At 40.4% G+C, this 21,562-nt stretch overlaps 1 protein-coding gene across 10 annotated transcripts in view; it reads left to right on the forward strand.

The window, feature by feature from the left end:
* Positions 1–21,562, forward strand: part of GLI3 (GLI family zinc finger 3) — a 217,767-nt gene that overhangs the window by 23,204 nt on the left and 173,001 nt on the right. The window contains exon 4 of one of the 10 annotated variants that reach the window (XM_066992190.1): positions 16,587–16,711. The exons of the other annotated variants lie outside the window; for them this stretch is intronic. The gene's annotated coding sequence lies outside the window, so the exon portion shown is untranslated. The remainder of the gene's footprint in view (positions 1–16,586; positions 16,712–21,562) is intronic. 10 annotated transcript variants of the gene reach the window in all.

A 21,562-nucleotide genomic window follows, 5' to 3' on the forward strand; every position in this document is an offset into this window, starting at 1 on the left:
TAGCTGAAGAGCTCCCCATTGTTTTTTTTTTTTTATTTTATTTTAAATAATAGGATTTTCTACATTGGCCCAACTTCTCAAGCAGATGCACACTTAAACACATACGCATATTCTTTGATGTGTCGGGGGGTTGTGCTCAAACTCAGTATTGGCACACATCTCTTGACTGCTTGGGCTAGTTTTAGCAATATCATCAAACGTTTCAATTAGAGGGCCAAGAGTAAAGCCTTCAGGATTTTTTTACCTAATTACGCAATTCTGACACTTGGTTTACTAAAACCGTTTGGTCAAATCATTTTCTCTGTCTATTCTACCTATCAGCGTATTGGGAGTTTTAAGTTCGTGTCTACCTGCTGCATCTACACGGTGTATTACTGCATGTCAGGGTCATCAAACTCCCAGGAGCTGAAAAGATTCTAGGTCTAATAAATAACTAGAAAATTTTGTCGCTGTAATTTTCTCCTGTTAATGGACTGAGATGTTAATGTGGTACACATCCTGGGGCCTAAGCCTGTGTTTGTTAAGGTAGCGTCAGTAACCTCTGTTTTCAGTGGGTAAGGATTGGTCTTCTTGCAAGAGTCTTTTTATACTTAAGGGAAGTCACCAGGATCTCCAAGGTCTGGGTTTCTAATCTGCCTTCGTGTATAACTAAGCAAACAATTTTTCAGAGGTACAGGGTTGGGCTTCACAGGGATAAAAATTAATTCCTTCCTGGATATGAAGAACTTTCTCTTGGTTTAAAGGTTCCATGGAGCATGTACCAAAACAAAATCTACTACCAAAACTTTAGGAATTTAAGCATGAGTTTTACTGTTGCAGTGTTTTAAAGTTTTGCTTCTTGCAGATGTGATTGTCATGATAATGAATTTTGGTTACAAAGGACCAATTTGCATGAAACCTGAGCTTGCATCGTATTTGCATCTTTTGTTCTTAATGCTGGAATGAGTATTACTACAGAAACATCATCAGTTGATACAAGACACCACTCCTACAAAACTTGCAGCTTTTGTTGATTCAGTGCCTCCTTTTTGCAGGGGGCTGTGGTTTTGTTAAATTGTTGTGATTTGCATTTGAATGCTCTCTTAAACAAGGTAAGATACCTTTAAAAATAACAGAGGAACAGAATCAACCTTGCTGTCTTTGTCAGTAGACTCTCCTGTGCTTGCAGAGCAACATCTGCCTATCATACCAATGTCACCTTGTAAACATGTCTAGTATCAGTGTTTCTCTTTCTGGACAACACATTAATTAGCAAAGTTTGCAGGGTAACATGTACTTGAGTGACAGCTGTCTGAGAGACAGCTCTGCTGTTTTCCAAAATAGCCAGAACTTGGCTCATAAATAAGTTGAAAGCTATTAGTTATGTTTTTTTATGAAAAGCTTGCAATCGTGAAAAAGCATACATTAATGACAAAGAAAATACCATTATTTCAACAGTTCCCCGAAGTGGGTAACACACCCAGTAGTAGAAACTATTTTAAAATGAATGCTGGGTGTGGAAACCTTTTAAATCTTACCATGTCAAACTGGCTATTGAAGAGCCTGCTGTAAGACCTATGTGCAAGGTAAGGAAGGTGGGGAAGGTGAAGTGGAAGGGCAGCTGGTGTTGACTCAAACACTGCAACGAAAGGTAGGAGGTCTGGACTTGGGGATGCCCCCCGCAAGGCAATAGCTGCCCAGTGGGCTCAAGCAATAAGCGAGTGTGGCCAGAGTTTGTTAGCCACTTTTGCCGAGTTACTGTGCCTGCTTAATGCAAAAAAGATTTCTGCTGCACTCACCTATCCACAAGCTCTTACTCTATTGCTAAGATGCTTGCACTGTGTTAGATAAGGGTCTGCCAGCATTTCCATTATCAACCCTTAATTTCAGGGATTTATAACTAAGCCATTAAAATGTGCTCCAGGCCCAAACATGTGGCGAAGGTCTTAGTGCTGGAGCAAATTAAAACTTCTTTTAAAACACGTGTGATCAAAAAAAAATTAAAAAACAATAATCGTAATTTGTAATAACAAAATTCTTTGGTGTACTCTGATGCCTGATTGGACTTTCTAATTTGGAACCTCTCTTATTTGTTTTGAATTTGTCTTTGCAGGCTTTTGATCTTTGCTACTGGGTGCTTCATTTTGTATATCTCAACCAAACTGCACACAGTTTGCTAGGATATATTTCTCTGCAAATTTCGTTTACTCCTTTGACTGCTATGTTTAGTTGCTGCTAGGGGAAAAAAAAAAGGTGAAGAAAACTGCTGAGATGCTTATTCACAGAAGGCTGCATGAGTAAAAGTTTTTGCTAGGAAATAAAATAAACTTACTCTTGTGTGTTGAGTGATTTGGTAGCCTCAGACTGATCTGCTTTGATAAAGTAATAGCAACAAACAAATATGTTTTTTATGTCCTGACCACATCACTGGTATCGTATTGGAATAACGAGGCTGGGGTCTCGGTCTGCCTTGCTGCCCCAGTGCAGTGCAGTCAGGCCTTCTCTTTTCGTGTGCACATCCCTGCCATGATTCATGATTACAGTGATAGTCTTGGGGCATCAGAAATGGTAAGACCCTGTTCCCTGCAATGTCTGTGCGTGGATTTAGGTCATCATCCTGAAAGCTGCTGCATGCACAGAAAGGTTTTCAAGTGGTGCATGGAGTGGCTTTCTGAAGAGAAGTATTAGGAATATGTTCAAGTTAGCTTTACGCTCCCCTTGGGGAGCCTTCACCTAATAGTGCAGGTCACGAAACCTGTCTTGCTGGACCTCTGTTGGATCATATGGCACTTCTGTAACGTTAAGTAATCCTAAGGTTAAAAAGCAGCCTTCAGGCTAACTCTTTCAGCATTGCAGGGATGTGCATGGTGAGCTGCCTTGTGCTGAAGTGTGTCGAATGCCGACACGGGCAAGTTCGGTCTCGGCTGCTCATACACACCTGATCAGCAGCACACCAAGGTGAGAGCAGTGCAGTCAGGTCTCGAGCTCCACTCCAGCAAGTTCTCGAGCAATTGCCTTGCTTTGGGCACAGGAATAGCTCCACTGGGCCCAATGTGGGTACTTGCATGCTTACAGTTAGGCAGCAGCTTTAATGCTATTCCGGGCTGGCCACCTCAATGCTCCGCTCTGCTCTGCTTTGTGGGTGAACCAGATTTATTGCTACAACACATCCTAAGAGGTGCTGACCAAAGAAACCCTACGCAAAGCCAACACAGCCCTTAACTACATGCAGTTTATTTTTTTCACTGAATCTGCAGTATAGATGTAATTAATTATTAATTTTATTTTCTGAAAAGTACAGGGAATTACTGTGCAGGGTGAATTAATGCTTTTATGGGGCAAACCTGTACTCTGCAGCACTGCTTGGAGAACGTTAGGAGATTTTAATACTGTGTTTAGCCTTGAATTATTTGCTGCTTGGTTTGTGAGTTTTGTCAGTGACTAAAATGTTTTCCTCTTTTGCACATTTTGGCTCTAAACTGATTTTTTTAATGTTGCCATAGAACAATAAAGTTATTGTATAGGGACTCCTTCAGTGTCTGACAGGCAAGCACTTATTTTCAGTTTGATGTGTTTTGTCTAGTTTTTGACCCATGAGCTCGTTCCAGTGTAATCTGATATTTCTTATTAACCTATTACTCTGCCTTAGAAAAAAAGCTAATTATAAACGTATGTAGGTTGTGGACTTGACTACCTTTATCAGAATCAGATAGTTATTGAGAACATGCTTTAAAGTGATAGAAAGCAGAAATTATTATCTTAATGATGATGTAACTTAAAACCAAGCTTGATAGATGAATAAATGAGAGGAAGTTCATTTGTCCACTTTGATTCTTTTAGAAGAAGAGCCAGATTCGTCTAGGTCTCTTTTTTTTTTTTTCTTTTTCCTAATAGTTCTTTCAGTATTGAATGAGGAGAGTATGCGGCAGCCTACAACTCCATAGGAATCACATTTCCTGTTTAAACTTTCAGTTGGTTACCAGTCCTGCTGCTTGCTTTCAAGCTCACCATAAAGTAGGTGTTAATCATAATGCCCGTTCGTGGCCCCCTAGCTGGATTGATGTGCTCAGGGTCCTGTTGAGAGGTCAGGGTTCAAAAGAGATTGTTGGGTATCAAGAAACATTGCCTGTGCTATTTTAGTGGCCTGCAAATTGAGTCCCAGAATGATTATATGAGACCTGATTCCACACAGCGATCAGGAGATCCCCTCCTCCTCTGCTGGAATCAAAGGGAGCTGAGAGGCCCTGCTCGCTTCTCATTTTCACGTGAGGGAGGAAACAACAGCCTTTAGTATTAGATATTGGAAGTGACAGTCTTCGGTGTGTAAGTTTCTGAGATCTTTTTTTCCGCAAGACAAATATTCCAAGTAGCTCCCGCCTGTAATGGTGACACACAGTACCATGAAAAGTAAGGGTAGAATAGTTACATCCAGTGGTATCAAAAAGTCAAGGGAAAGACTTGAACTAAAAGATTTTGTGCATGCATCCGTTCTAATAATTGCAGCCAGATCCTATCAGAATAACCTCAAAAAAGGTACCTATTGTTGGGGAGGGTAAGCTCTCCTGATGCTTAGGAGTATCACAAGCAAAAGTAGTCGCGGTTGTAATTAAGTGTGGGCTGCATGTCTTGGTATATTGTAATCTGATGTGAGTAGCTGATTAAATGCATGTTCATTCAGAGTAGTGCACCCGTGGTCCTTTATGCTTACTAATAAAATTTCAGTCATCAAGTTAGGGTTTGTCGTTGACTGTAATAACTCTTTCTGTCTGATGCTATTTTCCAGCGTTGTTCCTCAGCAAGCCAGCCCTACCAGTATCCTGCTCTAAACAAAATGATCTGCAAGTGCAATACAGTATTGCTTCATTAATTCTGCAGAGATTTCCCTCCTGTTTTCCCCCCCTTTCCCCTCCCTATAGTGGTTAATAGCATAAGGGATATTAAATGTCAATCCTGCTGTATCCCTTTGCAAGTTCCAGAAAGAGATGATTGAGTGGCTTATCCTTGCAATCACTGTAATCAGTAAGTAATGACTTAACATCCTGCTGGATAACACGAGGTGGAATTGGCAGAAAACATTAGTTAGCAGTACAGTCTTGCCACCTGAACAGGGTGGGGGTTAAATTTAGTGAATTATATACTGGGAACTTTTTTTTTTGAGGAGAAACAAAAACCGTCAACTACAAAAAAACACAACACCCAACCAACCATATTGCAGTTGTACCTGGGTTGTGAAATAGAGTAAAAAGAGGTATCAACAAAAAGGCTCAAAATGGGTCTCTGCAGTATGGCAATGGTGCCGTGCTTTGCAGGAGCCCAGCATCACCCATCAGACCTGAAAAAATTCAGGCATTACAAGCCCCAGCACTAGGCAGGGGAGCAACCCAGCTGTTTGATTTTTAGTAGGAAAAGGGCTGCCGGCAGCTGCAGCCGCGGTGATGGTGTTAGCCTTCCAGAAAAAGGCTCGCTGCCGTTAAGTGCTGGTCTCTGGGGACGACACCCTGCAGGAAAAGGGGGCTCCTAATGACCCTGCTGTACCCGAAAGCACTGGCACCTTCCTCCCGGCCGCTGGCAGGGGTGGCAGGTGCAAGGGGGTGGCAGGCACACGCGTGTCAGGCAGCAGGGGGGGGTGGGAAGGGCCCTGGAGAAAGAAAGGCAGAAACCCTTCGCCTCCTGAAAGTTTTCCTGGGCTCTGAAAAGAGACCAAACTTGGGAATCTGAGAGTGAAGGAGCAATGTGGCGAAGATCTTCAAGTAAATAAAGAGATTTTAAAAAAATCCTCCTAATTGACTTAAAACCAGGCAACCCCTCTGGCAGGCACAGTATTTGCTGTACAGTTTGAGCTGTGTAAATTAAGGCAATTGAAGTAATTAAATTACTTAACAGCTTTTTAAATGGCATTCATCTTTTCTAGATATTTTCTATTTCATATCTGTCTCCAGTTAAAAGGAAATAATCAGGCGTCAATGTTGCATTTGATTAAGTTCCTGCTCTGTATGTTTCTATTTACTTTTTTTGATTTGATTTGTTTCGTTTTTAAGATACAGAACTTCAGCTTCTGCTTACATAAAAATGGTTACTAAGTACATATGCCAGTAAGTGGGAGAAGTGAGCTTAGGGTATGGTATGTGACTATGTAAAGGAGGTACTGCATTAAAACTGCATTCTCCAAGTCCTATCTCATTATTTTGGGGTGGGGGGGAGGGAGATGCATGCTTCTGCCATCCCAACTAAGAGGGACTGAGATGGATTTTATTGCTTTCTTATTATCTTACTTCCCATTAAACGTCTGTGCCTTTGATGTATATATACTGCAAGTGGTCACAATTTAATTTGCAGATTCTGTTTTTGTTTGTAAGGCTGGCAGCTCAGAAGAATGTTGGCTTACTTGTAAATGTGATCTGGCCCTACCGATGCATGCATATTTCAAGTGTGCAGAGGCACTTTGAAAAAGAGAAGGATACAGGAAATACTGTTTTTTGTTCAAATGATTTTAAAATATGACTTGTTAGGCTTTAGGGAACAGATTTTCAAAAAGCAGTTCCTGATCTTCTGCCTGCTATCAGCTGGAGCCTTGCTACATGGGAGCTGCATGTGCACATTCTTTGCACATGCCAACCACTTAAAATCTGCTCTTTTCCATTCATTTGGTATGACTTTCTGTGCATGTAACAACCATCCCACTTTCAGCCGTGTTGTAAATGTAAAAACTAAAGTCCCGTGTATGCAAAGCTTGAACGTATGTCTGGCTATACCAAACTAAGGGGATTTTTTTGTTTTACTGAACAGAATGGATTTGTACTGATGGAGTTTTTCCTAATATGAGATGCTAAATTGCTAGAACTTAAGCTGGTATTATAAATTGCGTGCCTCTCTCTCCCCATCGTGTACTTGCTTTTCTGTTCTTTTCCAGCATAGGCGTTCATACATAACAACAGAGGATTTTGCAGAAAAGTTGCTTCTGGTCCTGACTGGTAGCATTTTTCCCTCCTTGGTCTCTGTCTCTTCGTTCCTTCTTTCTCTCCTTTTTCTTCTCTCTTCTCTTTTCTTTTTTTTTTTTTTATTCTTTCTTTTTTCCTTTTAGTTTTCAGAAAGTTGAGTTCCATCCCAATTATTAAATCTTCGGAGACCATTCCCACATGGTTCTGTAAATGGTAGCTTCATCCTGAGTTCTTTCATCTCTTTTCCTGCTCTCCTGGCTTGACAGTTGAAAAGGTCTGACTGTGCCACACAATGGTTTGATTGGTTTCTCTAGGGGAGGCTTTACCCTGCCTCATCATTCGCCAGGCAGGTGGACCAGAAAGTCTCTTGATTCTTTTGTTGCCTCTCAAAGTCCGAGGTCTTTGACTGAATAAATCCTCCGTCATGGGATAATTTGCTAAAAGGAGACTGAAAGATGTGAGAGAAAAGCCTCACTACTTGGGTGCTGAATTAATGAAATAACTGGGCCTTAGAGTTTGCAATTGAAAAATCACCAGGAATGCAATGGGTGGAGACAGACTGCAGAATGCAAGTCTGTTGCTTCCCTGTAATAAACTATGGGAGCTTTAAATGATATTGCTAAGTACGCCAGCTCGCCTGGCAGCCTCTGGTTATTTGCATTTGTAGCCCCATTCTGCAGGGGAAGCCCGGGCCGAATAAAAGGCGTTTTGGTGCAGCCTCTAGTTAGTCATTAGATTATTACGAGGGGCTGGGAAGAATTCCATATGACAGAACTAGGGTTGAGTTAACACAGGACGAAAAGTAATTTACAGATAGGCTGTCCTCAGCCATCTTCGTAGACCCTGATAAGGTTTCATTTCAGAATGGATAGGCGACATTTCCACTTACGGGCCCATTCTGCGACACCTGTGATAACAGCTTCTGGATCCTAATTGAAATTGGTTTCAAAATGGATTTTCACTTTTCTCTGTCTGTGGAAAATATTGAATGGACTCAGAGCTGCCACAGAGAATCCCAGACCTTGGAAAATGGAGCAAGAAGCCAGGATCATCTTTCATAACTGTGTCGATGATATGACAGTTTTGTTATCTGTCTTATTAATGAAATCATTGATCACCTGATGAGGGAGATAATAAACTACATTTTGCTGCCGTTCAGGAAGCTCAGTTAGATTTTTTGAAAATATGGAAAGGGGGGAAGCCAAACCAAAACAATGAAGTGACGATTTTAAGGTCTATTTACAACTTCTCTTTTGTAGAAAATTTTCAGACAGAAGAAGTCCCCGAGACTGTAAAATGCTGACTGCATCTTGAGCTTATTTAAAGTAAAAAGGAGGAAAGAAAGCCTGGTACTCGTGTAAAGACTTAGTTATTGTTTTTTGTTTCTAACAAACTGCACTGAGTAAATAACACTTAAGTCATAGTAAGTGCCATGGAAACTCAGATGAAGTGAGAAACAATGGAGCTCAATTTTAGCTGAAGTGGGATTAGCGAGTGAACGCCCTGAATGCCCTGCCGTGGACAAAGGCTGCTGCTCAGGGTAGCGAATGCTTGCCGGGAGGATGGTTCTCCTGAAAATTATTTCTTCTTTAAATATGGATGTCAGTCTCTAGGCGTCAGAGCCGCTCAGGCATCTTGGAAAAATAAGTTCCTTTCTGTTTGTTTTGTGCTAATGGACTTCGGAGGATTTTTAAACGCGAGCAAAAGTATCAAGTTGCCTGCTTGGGACAAAATGGGCAGGCTTAGGAAATAAAATTGGGAAGGATTTTGTGATAATGCTGTTTCCCTGGTTGTTTTCTAATTATTAGGGAAAGAGATAAATCTGCTGTTTGTGCTCGGTTGCTCTGGAATGTGTGCTGTGTTCCTTGAGGAAGGTAGGGAGGGTGAGTTTTTCTGAAGAGGGATGCCGGTGACTTCTCATATTTCACTCTGAATTGTATCCTAGGTGTCTCTTCAGCCTCTCTGCTAGCGTGGGTCAATCTAGCCCCCTTTTTAAGCTTGAAAGAGGAGCTCTGATCAAAGGCTTTAATGATGTCACTGATCTCTGGTGATTGATTAGGAACAGAAGTTCTGGAGCATTTTGCATGTCCGCCTTTTCCTTATCACTTCAAATCCATTAGTGCCTGCCCATTAGAGTAGCTTTCAATCGGGGGGGGGGGGGGGGGAACGGCAACCAAAAAACTCCACGTGCTTGTGTGTGTGTGTGTGTGTGTGTGTGTGTATGTATGTATATATGCAATCCTTGTGTATATGTGTATATAAAGAAAAGTAATAGTAGAGCTGACAGGGTTCATAGTCTGAGTTACAAATTTAATTTTCTTTAATGTAAAAGGAAACATTTTTATTGGTTTGTGTTGAAACAAGAAGATATTTACTAATTGCTAAACTTGGGTGTAATTCTCTGCTCTTCTGCAGCAGCTCTAAATCCATATAGGTCTCTGTCTACAGTGGGTTTTTGGCAGCTTCACCTTCATTTACTATAGTTCACTCAGAGCAGAATCAGGCCCATGCTTTTTATGTCTTTGCTGTGCTACGATGTACTTTAAGATCCACTGTGTGTGCCAGTTGCTTAGAGATACTGTTAATTAGAGATTTAAAAATAAATATTTTAAATGCACATCTATTGGAAGTTCAGAGTTAGCCAAAATGTATGCTAAGCTATTTGAAAGATTAAAAAAAAAAAAAATCTTTCACTCCTATGGGAAGAGGGGTCCTCTGGCTCTCAGCTGTGGGAGAGGTTGTGAAATTGGTTTTACTCCTGTAAGTAAGGGTGGTGTGTGTGAGCAAGTGATACAGGATGGAGTGTAAAGGATTTGGATGTGACTTCACTGTGGCACAGACAAGGAAAACGGGTAGTGTGAAGCAGGAGTCTGTTCCTGAATATCCTGCTTTTAACAGCATATTGTGATTTAAATTAAGAACTTAAAAACTCTGCACAGGCTTTAAAAATCTTGAGTTAATTAATTATTCTGGTAAATTGAAGCTCTCAATATGTAGGATAATTCAAAAATGTTAATGTTATTTTCATGTATCTCTTTTCCCCTTTCTTTTCTGAGACGTTGGTTCATTTTTTTCTCTCTCTCTCTCTCAAATCTCCTCCGCTCTCTCTTCTACTGTTGTGCATTTCACACCAGGAGATGACAAGTCTTGTGATTGCAGCAGAGGCAATTGAAAGAAAATAAAAAGAGAGTTCTTTTTCTCTGGTGCTGGCCCATGAACATACCGTAAAAATTGGATTAGACACACCTAGAGTTGGGATTGATTGCATCTTGAATGGGAAATTAGAACATCTGAAAAATTCCTTTTTGGATGGAACAGAAGCACAAGAAGGAAAAGTTGGATGGAAACCAGAGAAGAACTGTAAATCACTATTAAAGTTACTTCCTATGGTTTACCATTGGCTGTCAAAGAAAATTGCCTCAGGCTTGTTTATAGCTAATTCCCTCTATAGAAAACTTCAATTTGTGGACTGGCCTCTGAACGGGATTGATAACTCTGTTTATAGACCAGGATGGGTATCTAAAGATAACAGATAATGCAAATGAGCCCTTTTTTTGATAAGCCAGGGAAGCAATTATGGATACAACTTGGTTGATGGATTCCAGAGTGCCTTTTTGCAGATTATAGATTTTTTTTGCATTATAGTTTTCTGAGCAGTGTTAGAAAAACAAAATCAAAGTCACTCGAATAGAACTAAGAAGATGGAGCGGTTGATATGACCAGCTTTCCTACTACTTGTAAACATGGTGAATCAGATTAAAATATAAACAGGCAGTCCTCAGCCTTCTCTGGAAGAAATATGATTTGATAAAATGTGCATTTAATATTCAAGTCACAGTTTCATCCAAAGTGTGTAAACCTAGGTGTCCCATGGGAGTTCACAGCCTGCTCCGGATTTAATCCGGATAAAATGTTCCATGTAAACTGTCCTTCTGGTTTCAAATCTGTATTGCTCCTCGAGGGGAGGAGCATGGAGGGTTGACCCTGTAGTTCTTCAGTGTCTCCTGGGAGGTACTTAGCACCTTTAACGATGAAGCCTTTAATCCTGGGGTGCCTGCTTGGCTGCAAGGTGCAGCCCTGTGGAGCAGGCTCAGAAGGCAGTGGTGCCGAGTGGCACCTTTCTCTCTGAGCTCGGTGGGTTTTCTGACTTGAAGTAACTGGGAAGCTGCAGCTTCTCCCAGTGGCATTGCTGTGTGCAAGGTCAGGGCGTCTCCTTCTCTGGACCACTGGAGGAAGGCGATCGTGTGCTCTGCTGAGAAGACCTCGTGGGAGAAAAGTCCAGGGGCGGGTGGAAGGGTGACTGCTGTGGATGGAGGTACAGCAGCAGATGACTCTCTATTTTTTTTTAACTCTTTCAGTAAAAGTCTACGTATGAGAAGAAGCTGTAGTGTGGAAATGATGTAACTTCAGCAAGTGTTACTTTGGTGTGCTCTCAGAAAACACAGAACAGCAGGATATGTACATCCAAAGTAGTTTTTCTTACTGCCAAACAGTAAGGAAAACACACTCTGAAGGTTAAGAGACAACCACTTTTGAAGTTATGGTTCAAAGCAGGGAATGTGAATTGCAGAATCCCAAATGAGATAAAGATGAGAGAGCCGTGATCCTATAAAAGTCATGGCAAGGTGCATTCATAATCGTAATTTAATATTGTTCGTTAGTGTTAAAACTGGCTTTATTTCATTTAGGGCCCTGATCCAAAACTCACTGAAAAACTGAAAGGATTTTTAGCAACTTTAACTGGTTCAAGCTTTTAAATATTCAATCTTATTTGTAGCTTTCCAGTTTCCTTACTCAAGCAAATGTATTTCATTTAGTTCCCTTCAGTCGAAGTTCTGGGCTTCTGACACCCTTTATTGGTGAACTATAACCTCTGTCTCTGGTGTAAAACACAGTCGTGGCAATATTTTTTCTTCTGAAGATGTCCTATTTGAAAGTTCTTCTGTGTGATCAGAAAAAGAGAGAACAACCTAATTTGATGAGTTAGTTACTATTCAGTTGTAATAGTTAAGAATGACTCATTGTAATTTGAGCTACTTTAGATTTCAGGGATTTGGTAGGATATGAGCTTTGCGTCTACCATGAAGTCAGGGGCACAACTGCCATCGATTTCCGTGGGAGCAGCAGAAAGATGGCAGAAGTGAGCTGTAAGGGAATTCTTTTTTTTTTTTTTAATTGATATTTAAACAGTCACAAGATGCTGTAAAACTCATCAGTTTTTCACAGTCGCTTTCAGTAGCTTTCAGTAATGGTTCACACCTTTCACTGGAAAGCAAAATTGAAACCAGCATAATTTTGCTTACAGAAATATCAAACTTCTAAGCTGTTGCTTAAGTCCCCTTTTCTAAATGTGTGTGTGATGAATTATTTATCTTCAGAGACTTTTGGCTGAAGTATTAGAATGAATTTTATCATCTTTCAAACACAGTGACAGGTACAGGATCACAGTACCTCTACCAAAAAACCTACCAAACCTACCAAAATCCTAGTTGGATTTTTCCCAACTTCATTCTCAGCATTCATCCAAAGCAAAGTCAGTGCCACCTTTTCCAAGTATTGGCCAAGGGAAAATATTTACAGTAGGTTTTCTTTCATATTTTCAGTCTGATGCGGGTCAGCATCTTCTTTCAAGGGTCCCTCTCCCTGAGCTTAAAATGTCTGCTCTAAGACACTAGTTTGTTTCCTGGGATGACAGAGGTTAATGTTGCATATATAAGAATGGGAACAATTTAAAACTTATGTTCTCAGCTTTGACCACTTTTTTTTTTTGATTGTTCAGAGGATAGGGGGAGAGGTAAGTTAGTTTCGCTGCTTACATTTCCAAAGATGTTTTTCTTCAGCCATCTAACTTAAAGCCACTGTACAGCTTTCATAGAATTCTTCTGTGACACCTCAAAAACTTTTTTTTTTTCCAAGAAATAACTTCAGTATGAAAGATACCGAAACATCTCAAATAATGCAAGTATTTTAAGGCACTGTGGTTTATTGCTACATTTATCTTCAAGGCTCAAAACAGATAATGAAAGGAAGCCTACTTAAAAAAATTATATATATATATAAGTGAATACCATCTTTTACAAAAATATCAACAAATTCCACCAGGTGTTTCACAAGAAATGCAGAGATACAGAAAGAGTGAAAGAAAAGAAGAAAAGCAGAAAAGAAAGAAAAAGGAAGGACAGAAAGAAAAGAAAGAAAGAAAGAGTTCTGTGCTCTTCTGTGCTGCTCTCATTTAAACATTTTTTAAATGATTGTTTTGGTTGTCATGATCACAGTATGTCTGATTTTTGACAGATTAAGAACCTGTCAAAAACAGTTTAGCAAAAAATATAGTTTGCATGTGCATTCATACTGTAAATGGTCAGCCTCCAAAAAAAAAAAAAAAAGTTTAGCATTACTAGAGAGAAGTCACTGTTTTTCATGGTACAGGTACTTCATCTGGAGAAGTCCAAGAGCTTATATATAGGTGCAGTGCAATTGATACAGAGTATTTTAACATTAATTTTCATATCTCAATGAATCTCAAAAAAACAGTTCTATTTCAAACTCCCTAACTATAGGGGAGAAGTTACCTGTTACCTTCCAAGATCTGCAGACTTTTTGGGAAGTGAAGGCAGAACCTTGGCCCACAGGGATAATAGAGCACAATATGGGCAATGTTTGGTGGCTTTTTTCAGTTCTCATAAGCGCAGATCTTGTGCGTGGTCTGGCTATATGCAGTGCTGCATTTTACAGATGCTTCTGGATTTCCAAGGAATCTTGGCTGCTGTAGAAACCAAATCCTTGGCAGTCTGGTTGTGAGAGACCCCTGTCTTGCAGGATTAAACTTATTTTAACATGGAACATACCTAAACAATGAGAAATTTAGAGGATGGGGTGGAGAAAGTTTTTATACTTATTTTGTTGGACTTATAATTTGTCTTAGCAGAAAAAGAGAACAGGAAAATTGCTTTTCCTTGGCTTTGCTGGCAGAGTTGCAGAGGGTAGCAGCGTGTATATCTCAAGCTATCAAGCTGTAATTGAAACGGAGAACATTTAGATCTTAGCAACAGTTAATTCTTCTTCAAAATGTAAAGAATCCTTGAAGTTAGGTGGATGTTAACTAAAGTAAACACAAGCCATAAAGAGGTATGAAATGACCTCATTGAGAATCTGTTTCCCAGCTTTCTGTTCCTTCAGGTTGTACAGTTCTCTATCCCTAGCTCTGGAGGTCAGGCGGAGACAATTTCCAACCTGAAAAAGCGAGGTACAGAAATAAAAATGTGCAGATGTTGCAGGCAGCATGGTAACATTGCTCCTTCATCTGTTCCCTTCTAGGTAGGTGCAACCAGTCCAAACTTCCTTTTAAGAGGTTAGTGAAGAGTGGGAAATTGGCTTGTGAGACTGCTACCGTGTGATCCCAATGGTATCAGTTTATTTCAAGGAATGGAATTGAAAGGAGGAGCTGGAAGGAGGTAGAAAGGAAAAAAAAGATTACAGTGCTTTCTTTAAACTTTTTTCTTTTTACCTTTTTACTTAAAAAACAAAAAAAAGTATGTTGTACAACCGTTTTTTAATATTCTCAGAAGGCTTCTATTCATAAACACTTGTTTTTGTTTCTGTGCTACAGATGCCTGGCAGTGACATACAATGAAAAGGGGACCATGTAAGCAGAGGAAAGGAGGAGGATATTTTACATTTCAGGATTTAGGAGTGTTATGCTCAGGAAATAAAAAAATTAGCAACCACTTATAGGTGTCTGTTCTTTTCCATTCTTTATTAAAATGCGTATGATGTGGATCAAATGACTTTATTCAGCGCTTAGCATTTCAGCTACCTTGAAATGGGAGACTGCAGGCAGTTGGATAAATACATTGGAAAGCTGCCCAGTTTTACTGCTGCTTATATAAGCTTGCCTGTATGCTCTGGGGAATCCTGTTTTGTTACATGTCATACCAGGATGAGTATCCCTGTTTTCCCTTTAGCTCTGGGATGCCAGAAGTAGATGAGTGGTGGTGGCTATGATGATGGCTGTCTCACTCTCTCCATTTTGGGGTAACAAAAGACTGTCATTAGGGACTTTGGCCAAATCAGGGTGCTACCCCTCTCTGCTTTGCTATCATCTGAAAATAACGTGATGTACATTACTCATGATAAGTAGTTATGGTTGAGTTATAAATTATTTTGAAATTGCCATGTTTTTGGAATTGTCTAAATGATAATTAAAGCAACTTATTGTGAAGCTGGTATAATTAAGGATGTGTAAATGACTCCCTTATTAGACTGCTTTTTTATCGGGTTTCAAGAAACAAGGCATCACAGCTTGTTTATACGCTGGTATTTTATCTCTGCAGATGTATGTGCAGCTCTCAGCTGTGCTACATTTAAGATTGGATTTGAGGTCTGGTCCTTACCTCGGTTGGATAGCTGTTCACGTTAGACGAAAATGTCTGAGAGTTTCGCGCTTTGGATACTAGTATTTTAAATTCACCATTGTGGTAAAGGAGATGGCTGTGACATCTTTAAGCAGATTCTTTTTTTGTCCTTGTCAATGGTACTGGCACTGCGATACATCTGTTTGTGGAGGCTGACCATTTACAGTATGAATGCACATGCAAATTCATCGCTGGACCCTGTAGATGAGCACATGTGGGGTATACCTGCATCTGCTCCAGTTTACCGCTACATCCCTTCTGCTTGGGTTCTCCATCAGGAGAACCACGAAGCCATATATTCATAAGTCTGTAACAATAAGTAGCAATCTAGCTTCCTTATCTACTGGCCTAATTTTGTGTCAAGAATTGCTGTTGGCTTGGCAATAAACCCTTGCAACTGGGTACTGAGTGATGATGACAATTACTTGCATTTTACAGTGCTTGTTGAGGGTTGGAATGCTCAGAGGACTCCTCTGAGGCTTGGAGTGATGAGGACAATACATTTTATGCCATATTTCAGAGTAAAACAATCTTTTAGGGTATTTGTGATCCATAGAAGCATTGAAGATGAAGGTCCTCTCATGCAGAGCAAAGAGTAGAGCAGAATCTGTTGAAGGTAGTGTGAAGAGGAGGCTGAGAAGCAGGTTGGATAATGACAGCGGTCACTGAGCTGAGGTGACATGGATCAGCTGGTAGGGCTGTACAGCAGTTGCTATGGTTCTTAATTCCTTGCTGTCTCTCCAAATGGTAGTGTCTATTCTTCTTTCCTGAGAAGTCCCTTTTGTTCTTTGCCTGAAACCCACCAAGCTGGGTGGAGAACATTTCATTGTGTTGCATATTCTGAACTGTCCCTAATCCAGCCTTTTACTGTAAAATTAACTTCAGACAGTGCTTGCTTGAAGATAATGACCTGACCTAAAAATCCAAAATCCGCATAGTGTATAGTCCTCTTTGGATGCTGACAGGTATTCTGGAATCATTTATGTGTATGCATGTTGGTAGGACTGGGATGTTGTATGTAAAATGCCCATTTGAGAATAGATTTCTAGCTTGGTGAAACTTTGAGGAAAATCTTTTTGCTTCTTTTCATTGCAGATGTAAAAAGAGATTTGTTTTTCTTGATTTGCAGTGTTGAGTTAGAATAAAGTGGCAGGTGTCATTCTGAATGCATGGGTCTGCACTGGCAGAAGTGTTAGTTGATATGGGTTTTGCATATGCCCTGGGAGTTGCTGTTAAGTCAATATTTACTTTTCAGGGAGTAAATGTCAGAGTTGTGTCTGTGCTACTGCTGCCTCAATGAAAGAGTTATTTGCTGTGTCACCAAGCATCCTACAGAGCAGATTCCTGGAGTTTTAGAAGTGTTGTGATTAGGAGCTTATGGTAAGTAGATGGAAACAAAAAAAGGTGTTTTTCAGCAACTCTGTATGACTTTCCAGATCATCTATTTACAGTATTTTAGGCAGTGTCTCTCTAATGCTTCACAAGCAGCTTGTAAGTGCTTCTCCTTTAGGGTCTTCAACAGCACCAATGAAGGCATATGTTAATTGGCATCACTGAAATTTCGGTTAGAATTTATATTTTGTCAGAGGAGGACAACAGGGGAGGGAATTCAGTCAAAGACTTCTGAAGCTGTCTTAATTAGTAGCCTTTACATGTGGACTACACTTGGTGTAGTTGGGGTTCCCTCCCAGCAGGAAAGCAGTGGGCTTAGCTGAAGATAACAAAGGTCTAATAGGAGGTAGGGTGTATTAGACAAAAGGTTGCAACGTGGGCTTGTCTGAATGCTGAATCATACCATACCATAGAATGGCTTGGGTTGGAAGGGACCTTAAAGGCCATCCAGTTACAACCACCAGGCCATGGGCAGGGACACCTCCCACCAGACCAGGTTGCCCAAAGCCCCATCCAGCCTGGCCTTGAGCACCTCCAGGGATGGGGCATCCACAACTCCCTGGCAACCTGTTTACTCTGAAGAACACTCTAAAAATGCACTTTCGTGTCAGATCACTGTTCTCTTCCTAGGAGAACCCAACAGTGCAGCGTTGATGCGGATAAGATCTCTGTTAACGGTGGAAGCAGGCAACCTGTGGGTGCAAACGTGTGTTGCAGTAGCACGTTAGCCCTGGGCACACCTACAGTGTGTTTGTGCAGAAATGCATCATTTCTCCCTTCCTTGCTTCCCACAGAATGTGGCCACCACTTCACAAGGCTGTGGGAGGGAAGCTGGTGGTTATGGAGTATTTAACCTCTGACTGCAGTTAGTGGGAAGCTTAAAAGCCTTCTGGGAAAGAGGCTGGAGTGTGAGGCTGCCCACATCTTCTCCCTCTGCTTATAAAGCCAGGTGATGCATGAACTCTTTGGAAGCTGGAGACTTCTGTGGAGTTTATGACCTGATTCTGCAGTGTATTAAGATTAGTGTCTTTCTAATGGGCCTTGACTGAACCCACAGGAGAACAGGAGCAATTGGCTCACAGAAATGATGCTACCCATGTTTTGCATTTTCCTCTTTTCCACTGAAGAAATCAGTGGGGAGAAGCATGTCTTTTAGTGACTGCTGAATATAAGTAATTAGAAGTCATTCAACATTTAGACTAGCTTAAATAGGTTGTGCTGTATGTTTGCATTTATTAAGCGTTCCTGCTCTCCTGTGCCTTGGTGTCTTTGTTCAATGTCTCTCACCCGTTTCGTGTATAAACACTGGGCGTTAGATCATAGAAGCACAGAATGGTTTGGCTTGGAAGGGGCCCTAAAGTTCATTCAATTCCAATCCCCCTTCCATGGGCAGGGACACCTCATACCAGTTCAGCTTGCCCAAGGCCCCATCCAGCCTGGCCTTGAACACCTTCAGGAACGGGACATCCACAACCTCTCCAGACAACCAGTTCTAGTGCCTCACCACCGTCATTGTGAAGGATTTCTTTCTTATATCTAACCTAAACCTGCCTTTTTTTTTTTTTTGTTGTTTTAAATTGTTACCACTTGTCCTCTCACTACACTCCCTGGTAGAGTCCCTCCCCATCTTTTCTGTAGGCCCCACTGTAAGGTCTCCCTGGAGCCTGCTCTGCTCTGCTCCACAACCCCAACTTTCTCAGCCTTTCTTCATAGGATCGGCGCTCCTCTGAATAATGAGCACATGGGCCTCCATTTTGAATGCCTTGGTGTTCCACAGAAACTGGCTCCCTTGCAAACCCCTTCTGCACTTTAGCTATGAAACAACTGATTAGAAAGTTTTGGATTTTCTCCTTAGCTTGCATTTAACTTAGTTGGATTTTGCATGGAGTGAGAATTATTAATCTACAGGTGATGCATGACAAAAAACTTAATAATTCAAACAACATGGCTTGTGCAAACACTTAACACATTGAAATACAGTAAAGCCAAGGATCTAGTAAAGATCAACCAGTCCATACTTCAGCCATGGCACACCAACCGTGCTTTTTTGCATAAATGTGAGTATATTTTTCTACTTCGTAGATCATGTAACAAAAGGGTAACAGATGAATCTAATAAATATTCCAGTAAGTGCTTTCATGTGCTGTTTACTGTAAAATAAAATTAAAACTTGTAGCATATGTTAGTTTTTCAGGGAAATAGGTTTTTTAAAAAAAGAATGAGGAACACCTCAAAGGCTAGATGTTAGCATTTATATGTACCAAAGAAAATTTTTAACAGACAAAAAAAAATCTGGATTTGCACTTCAGAAATGGCATTGTCTTCATCCAGTTCATAAATGTGAAGCTGAGGTGAAACTACATGGTTAAACTGTGATGTGACAAAGGCAATGTATAACCTCTTTAAAGTCTATATAAATCAAACCTTTAACCCGCTGCCTTTAAAAGGGAATGCCTAGAGGATGCTTTTGTGTAACACTTTTTTTTTGTATTCCATTTAAATGTAGATTTTTAAGGCCTTTAGTATAGTAGTGCATCTTTTGCAATGAAATGTTAATCAGGACTCTTTTGTAGCAACTTGGTTGGAAGATAAAATATTTAGTGCCGTTGTATATTGAGCCCACATTCCTTATATACACACATGCTATTCCCCTTCCCCCATTCCCTCTCCTTTTTCCTTCTTTTTTTTTTTTCGCCGTCAAGAGTTGTAAGGAATTATTCTAGTTATTATTTGGAGAGCTGACTTGTTCTTTCCATTACTAATAACCAAAGTTGGTTACGTTTCTGGCAGACTGCTAATAGAGAAGTGTAGTATCTTGTAATTGGGTGACTAATTGTAGATTATTCCCTTTTCATCATTAGCCCTGTATTTCTGAGTACAAAACGATGATTATAGAAAGTAAATTTTATTCTTATTAACGTCACATCATAGTGAGCTTAAGTTGATTTTCTCTGGTGTAATGGGTCAGAGTTCGGTCCAAGATTAATAATTGTTTCACAGAAGTCAGATTTTGTTTATGATTTTTACTTTTTGTCAGATTCTTCTTGTTGATTTCTTGATTTTTCTTGATTATTTTCTTGATTACTTTGATTTTGTGTACTTGGTAGAAGCCATAATGATAATACAATGATTGTAATGTTTGATTGAGTTAAACTGAGATTTCCACAAATCATTAGACTTCACAGTCCAGGTATGATCTTCCTTGACTTGTAAGGCTTTACTTCAGCTGTGTCTCTAGTGGACCAGTTTCATTTTTTAAAGAAACATGAAAAAACTTGGAAGCGGTCAGGAGTCGATCTATCATGGAATGGCAACATGGGATTAAGGCATAGAGTCCGTTTTCAGAGGAGTCCAAAGCACAAGTTTGGACTGAGAGGGTGAGAGAAGCCAGGAAGACTGTTCAGCATTCTTGCATTGGCAGGCATTTTGCATGGGATTATGCTCTGCTTTGTCTAAACTCTGCTTCCACAGAAATCAGTGAGAGCATGAACAGAGCTGAATCAGTGCATGCAGCCTGATGATCCTTCTTTCCAGCTCAGCAGTGACCACTGTACTGGAAATACTCATGTGTTCATTGTTTCCTCCTTTTTAGCATACATACAGAAAGAAAAAAACAAAACCACAGGGACTTTCGTAAATACTTTGACTCCTTCCCAAACTTCATCTGTTAGGCTTTTATCCTGAGCATAATGCTCTCTTCTCAACTGCCCCAAACTATTCGTTATAGCTGGATGGTACTGTGCAAATACAAACCAAGCTGAATGCTCAAAATCAAAAGACAGATTGCATCATTATACTTTATTGCATGTAACACACCCCAGAACACTGAAGGATACCTCACCTCCTTTGGGGGGACGGTGAAGTTGAAGTATTCCATTTTGGAAAACAGTGCCATGTTCTGTCAATCTCATGGTAATGCTATATTACATAGGCAAGTTCAAACTAAAATAACGTCAGGTGTTCCAGTTCTGTATTTAGCAGGGGGCTAGCTTAAATATTTTTTTCTGATGTCTTTGCCAGTCGCTCTTCCAATTCTTCAGGAATCACCAGAGCGTGAGGAAAAACAATTTTTGGACTACTCATCCTCCCAAAAAATCACTTTCATAAAGAATGAACAGGCTGAACAGAATGAATAGCCCATTTCTGTGTGGGTTTCAGATTTTATTTTATCCTGATGAATCCCAAGATTTTGGAAGGATCCATGTTCAACAGTTGTGTGAGAAGGAGGTGTTTCTTGCTCCATTTCACTGTGAATTTTACTGGGAAGTATAGGCTGAATTTCTTCCACTTGGTTTATTACAGTGCAGCTGCAGCTCCATTTGTCAGTGACAAAGTGTTTTTGATGATGTTTTCCTAGTTCTGTACCAAGGAGTTAGTGTTCGGACCTAAAACCAAAATAGCGGGCAGTAACCCGTGAGAGCTGAAATTAAGCAGGCAGTGCTGTTACATAAAGGTGCAGTAAGAACCATCATGTTAGAATACAGTAAAGGTCACGCTGGATGCTAACAGTGAATTCCTGGCATTACCAGACTACTTCAGATTGGGTTAGCATCTAAATAATGGGATAGCATGCCCAAGGAAGGCTTTTGTTATAAAGAAGGTAATTTTTGTTCATGGAACTTCATGCTAAGAAGTGCTGAATTCACCAGTCAGCGGCAAGAACATAACGACATGCATTGATTGATCTTGAGCCAGCCAAGGAGAGGAGGAAACTCCTTTTCCAGAATTATGCTCCCTGAGACTTTTGGATCAGTGTTGTCTGTGTGTTGCTTCACTGGATGACTCCTCTTGGTTTACATTGGTTTTCAGGGAGGTTGTAAAGAAGTTTTCCATGTTTAG

This window comes from Anser cygnoides, chromosome 2 (assembly GCF_040182565.1).
Source record: "Anser cygnoides isolate HZ-2024a breed goose chromosome 2, Taihu_goose_T2T_genome, whole genome shotgun sequence".
Classification (NCBI taxonomy): Eukaryota; Metazoa; Chordata; class Aves; order Anseriformes; family Anatidae; genus Anser; species Anser cygnoides.